Source organism: Hippoglossus hippoglossus, chromosome 3, assembly GCF_009819705.1.
Source record: "Hippoglossus hippoglossus isolate fHipHip1 chromosome 3, fHipHip1.pri, whole genome shotgun sequence".
NCBI lineage: Eukaryota > Metazoa > Chordata > Actinopteri > Pleuronectiformes > Pleuronectidae > Hippoglossus > Hippoglossus hippoglossus.
In genome coordinates this window covers 13,502,678-13,509,014 of record NC_047153.1, presented here as the reverse complement: position 1 = coordinate 13,509,014, position 6,337 = coordinate 13,502,678, and positions in this window count along the sequence as shown.

Sequence of the window (6,337 nt, the reverse complement as noted above, 5' to 3'; positions counted from 1 at the left end):
AGAAGGTGACCAAGTGTTTATTCCCCAAATAGCCAAACCCACTAATCCAGGTGACAATGTATGGTACAAAGCCACGAGGCATCTTCGTGGGACAAACAATTTCTCAGAAAAATAGAGAAGGTGCCTCTTCCTCTGTATGGGACCAGTCAACGTAATGTACCGTCCGCCCTGGGTGAGGTCTACTGGCCATCATTCTGTGAGGACAAAAAAACTAATATCATGGGCGGCAGAAAAACATCGTCCCTCAACATCCAAACAAGTAATAAAGTAATTTATCAAAATCACTCTATGGCAGCAGCACTGAAGCTCGGTGCTCTGGTCAAGGTCTAAAGAAAAGGCTTAAAAGCTTTTCAATAAGAGCTCATCATTGCTTTCAGATCAGGGTTAAAATACAGAAATTAAAAGTACAATATGCAACTTCAGCCGCTAGGGGTCTCTCAATCAAAACAATAACAAAAGAGCTAGTTGGATGAAGCAGCGTGGGATCATGGGATTCGGAAGGGAAAAAAACAGCCGCCTGGCTAATTGACAAGCAGTATGATTTACATTCATCATGTGCCCTTTGCAACAGAAGTTATAGCAGAGATGGACAAAGTCAAAATGGAAATGATGCAATTAAAGGGCGACCAAAATGTGCCCGAATGACGAATGAGATGTAAATAGAATTGGGGATTTCTCTGGATTTGCACATGTTTGGAATAATTTAAGGGTTTTGTATTTTTGGGGTAATGTAAGTAAACAAGTCAACAAAATATACAACATAATCGTTTTAGACGTTTAATGAAAAATTGTTACATATTTAACAGCCAGAATGTTTTCATGCCATGACTTTGAGGAAACTTAACGTGGTTTACCTCTTGTTATATGCAGGACAATATATTTGATAAGAATGTGATTGTGGCCTTCAGGCCTTTAAGAACACATTTCGGAGCTTGAATAAATTTAACCATATCAAGGAGAGTTATACAGGAAAAAAATCGAATATGTCTTTGAAATATTTGTATGAACACTTAATGAAAAAAGAACAAAATTGCTCAGAGCGTTTCATCACTTATATCCTTAGACCCCGAGCTTAACTCTGCTAAATAAATTAATAAGTGAATAAATAAACAAATAAAAGGGTTTCACTCCGACACAGAGGATGTTGACCTGAGGGGTTCATCAGTCACGCGTCCCCCTACAGAGTAAATATAAAGAATATTTAAGCTTTTTGATTGTTTGAGTTTTTTTGCTCTTTGTGATTTGACCTTCACGTTTCTGTGGCCTCCTGTTGAAAAGGAGACGGTGTGTGAGTCTAATCAAGCCCACAGAAATTAGACAAAACAGAAATGGTCCTGTTCACTGGTTTCCTTTTTTTCCGAAAGGTTGTGCACAACAGGTGAGAGTGGTCAGCACTGTCGCCTCACTGCACAAAGGTTCCCAGTTCAAATCCCGGGTTGGTTTCGCTGTCTTGCTTCCTTGGGGCTCGGGCAATGAGAGCCTCAAAAGTCAAGTCCACCCTCAAGGACTCACAGACTTTGAACCGCAGGTCCGTCCCACTGTGAAATCGCCAAGTGTCTGAGGGCTCTGCCGCAGACTTTCTGAGCCCTTTATGCAAAATGTCCTTAAGTGTGCATCACTGCAGACTTTGCCAAAGGGAATTTCCCACAGTTCATAGCGTTGTGACATGGGTAAAAACATGGCAAAGTAGCAATAAACAAACAAGCATGGAAGGAGCAACCAATCCCAAAGTTTGCGTTCACACAAACACCTGAGAGACAGCAGAGGATCTCCGGAGTTCAGTGCATGTCTGAAAGCAGCTCAGGGTGTAGCCCCGCCAATCGCCTAATGTCCGCTACTGTTGGATATCCCCCGGGACCCTCAAAGGAAAGGCCGTACAGATAAATGGTGATACAAATACAGTATTTATTATTATAAATATTGATCAGATATATTGGTATTTGTTCTGCTGAGCTGGAACAGACTAAAGATGCCATTCAGCATTAACTAATGAACTAAAGAAAGCCAATCCCTTACTCCCCTCTGTTCCACAGTCTTTTCAGCAAATTGTTGAATATTCATTATCCCTTACTGTTTACAGTAGAGTCTTCAATATTGTTTCTGGCAGGATGGAAATAGCCCAAGATTTTGACATAACTACATTTCTGCTATGTAAGACACCATTTCTCTTTCAGCCCACATACTATAGAAACTCTACAGAAGCTGTTGTGCTTCATTATGCTGCATATTGTTCATTGCATCAACATGTATTATGTTAATCTGCATCAAATTATGGAAATTATGTTTATCCTCTATGATGCTTTAACACATTCAATCATTTAATGTATTAAATACCACAAAGTGTTTCCATTTACATAAGGATTATGAGATTCATTGTAGTTCATGGGACTGAATAAGCTTTTATTTTGTATTTAAACAAATGTACGTGAATTCACATAATTGGATATTTTTCTTTTTAATGTCTCTTGCTTTCTTCCCGTCACCAATCGTGTTTCTCTGCGCAGGTTGAGATTTATCGACACTGATAGCCTACTCCCACATGTACTGGCTTTAGTTTAGTTCCTGGAGCGTGTTACACATGTTGACAGATGTCTCCCAGCATAGAGTCAGTCAGGGAACAATCCCAGTAGACTGGAGTGACAGGGTGACGACTCAGCTGAGCAGCTGGGAGTCAAACTCTGTTCAGGCTGAGGTAATGTGACCAGGCCGGAGACGTGTTCTCAGGGAGGGAGAGCTGGGAAGTGCTCCTGTGTGTGTGTCTGTGTTTCTGTCTGTCTGTCTGTCTGTGTGTCTGTGTTGCTGTCTGTGTTTCTGTCTGTGTTTCTGTCTGTCTGTGTCTGTGTCTGTGTCTGTGTTTCTGTTTGTCTCTATGTCTGTCTGATTGTGTGTGTGTGTGTGTGTGTGTGTGTGTGTGTGTGTGTGTGTGTGTGTGTGTGTGTGTGTGTGTGTGGTTCTGTCTGTGTTTCTGTCTGTCTGTCTCTTTGTCTGTCTGTCTGTCTATGTCTGTCAGTGTCTGAAGGGAGACAAAGATTGGTATAAGAGATAATAAAGATGTGATTATTTTGTACTGTATGTGATACAAACATGACAACAGACTTCCCAACATCACATTTCGATAAATATTTAAGAGCTTGTTCTTGTTCTCACTTGGTCGATTAAGATATGTTTAGAATATGACATATGTTAGGGAATTAGTTATCTTATATATTGTATATTAGGACATCTTCCTTTAGCACAACATGCTTGGACAGAGCACCATGCCTGGGCTGCACAATATCAGTCGAGTTATTTCTCAGAAATTATTCCATATTTAGCTCTTATATAAAATAAATGAGACCCAATTATACAACCACCTATTCAACTGAAACCATTGGTTCATTTATGTTGATGTGATTGTCGTATTGTATTTGTTTCCAAAGTGTTTAATCCTCTTGCAGTCTAGATTTTGATGATGATGAAAATAAATCTTGCATCAAATCATGAAAAGGCCACAGAGACTCTCTCCACGCTAAGATGATGATCGTGTGTGTTTTGCAAAGACCCTCTACTACATCACAAATGACCACTTGGCAAGTAGGATAAGTTGCAGGAAGCACTGTAGCACCATCTACTGGCCGGAATGTACAACTTAAATTAGTGATTAGTTTTCATGAGTCATTTGTTCAGCTTATTCAGTCCACACAAAAATGTAAAAAACTCAGGCTTGATAAACATAATTATACTTTGTTTGCTTTACTCAAACCAGCTTTAGTTTAAATAGGCTCAATTGATATTGATATTGATTGATGACTACAATTAAATTCCTGATTTCCTTTTTGTAATGTTGTTGTCATAATATAATCTTGTTCTCATTAATACAATTGTCTCATAATAAGTCACACAACATACGTATTTTGATTGCTTTCCTCTATGAATATCAGCACATTTTTCCTCTTCCATTCACTGACTCGGTCATAAGTGAGACCGGCTGCTTCGAAATAGTTGTGATGGCAGGTCAAGTGCAAACCTCCCCACATGAATTAATTAGGTTTGACTTCATCCTCTGCTCCGGACGCCATTACTCCACTACAGAGAACATCAAAATCGTCTATGTAATCCTGTACACAAGGCCGGTGTTTCATAATATAGTTTGCATCAGCATCTTTCTACTTTCTCCAAAGAAGGCTCAGAAAACATGAGTGGATCTGTTTAGTCCACATCAAAGTGAAACAAAGCAAACCACTGAGTGCAGCGAGAGCTCCTGTTTTTCCTCGAGTGCACATCCAGCCTTTGCTGACTTTATTGGCACACCGGGCTTAATTAACTGGCAGCGGAGTGTTTACTGTCAGACAACTGGCTTCATTTTTCTTTTGATGAATGATTGATGCCCCTCAGGGGTGATGCAGCAAACTGGTGCCGGCATAGAAAAAGTTCTAACGCTCCCTCGACTAACAGGGAGAATGATAAAATAAACATCATGAAACAAACATCTCTGAACGGGATGGGATTAGGTGTATCGGAGTGTGTCAATGAGAACGCCTGCAAGGAGAAACATTTTAATCTTCTCTGAGTGATTAGATAACATAGCCTGAATAAACGCTTTGTGTCATTATTTTAATCTCACAGCCATCAACTGGCATTCTCATATATTCATCAGACCGAGAAGCATTTGTGGATTTGAGGGTTCAACGAGAAGTAATGATCTTAAGATCTAAGACATCACACATGGTCACAAGACAAATCCAGTCAATTGTGAAATGATTCAAAAATAATAAAAAGCAGATTTCTGTGTTATGTGCGTAAATCAGGTCACTGCATTTTCGTCCACAAATTGATTTCCAAATAAAGTAGGTAAGTAAGTAAGTAAGTAAGTAAGTAAGTAAGTAAGTAAGTAAGTAAGTAAGTAAGTAAGCAAGTAAAGTTTATTTGTAAAGCACTTTCCACAGACAAGAGTCACAACATCCTTTACAAGGCCAAAGAAGTTAAAAACAGAGTTACACCATACAAATATAAAAACAGTGAACAGACACACACATATACAGTAAATAGAATAAAGTCCAGTTAGGTGCAAAGAGAGACAGACCTGGTAAATTGCCTGCATGCCTGTGTCTCGGGAATATTACATCCATATATAGATGTGTTTAATTTTCTGACTATCTTTTAATTTGAGATTTTTACGAGTGTAAAATACTTCAGGCCTCCAAACATATTCTGCAAAGGGAACATCAGTCTAAATATGACACACTCTCAGATATATTCAACCAATTACAAGAGTAACATGTTAAGTGTCACATGCCAACAAGAACTGGAACCACAGATCAAAAGAGAGGTCTTCCCCATTTAATTATGGGGAAGACCTTTCTATTGTGTGTTTCACATCAGAGTCCGGCTTCTGCTACACTGTTTAGTAATGTCAATACAAAGTGTTCTAGACAATCTGGATCTGCAGGTCTAACCATGTCCCAGCAAGTCAATGCAAATATAAATGCTCTGACTACACACAATCAGCTTATCATCATAAATACAGATTCAATATCTTTGCACTACAGTTGCTCAGAGGCTCAATAAAAGCTCACGAGTCCTCGCTGATGGATCAGTGTCTTCATTATTTTCATCGTCATGACAGCAGAGGTTAATGTTGCTCTTATCTTGCGCAGTGGGCGGCACAGTGTAACCTGAGCCTCAAAGAGGCGTCACCAGCCCAATCTCACCCTGTAGTCACTTACTGGCAGATGGAGGAAGTGACTCATCTCGACACGTCAACATGAACAGTGATGTGGGTGTCAGATTCTCCACACAATGCCCAGAACGTCTTGTGAAACTGTTAAACCCCTCCCCTTCAATTCTACTGTAAATAGAAGCCTGAGGGGGAAAAAAAATTAGGTCATGAAATAAAGTGCAGACTGAACCAAGTGAACACAGAGTGTAAAAACTCTATAAACTCTGCTCTGAGAGGAGTGGAAACAGATTGACCTGTCCTCCTAATGGTGGTGCTACAGGAAAGGTCAGATGATCACTAGGAACATCAGGATTCTCTTGGGACACATAAATATTCACTGAACATTTAATGGAAAGTTTGCCATTAGTATTTTTTAAAGGTCAGGTCGTCACCAAAATAATTATCCTCTGGGGATTATTAATATCTGTCAAATTCATGCAAATATGACGAGCACTGGTGAATAGATCTTGCTCTTTGCACAGAAGTAGTTTAATCCTCTATACACAGTAAATTTAAAATGCTACCTCCGAGCTGGTTCATATACCATTTGGGCTTTGACTGAAAGATATGAGTCCTATAATAAACTCGATCCTCCTCTTGTTGCATCCATGAGGAAAAATACTGAATCCCTTCTGGCTC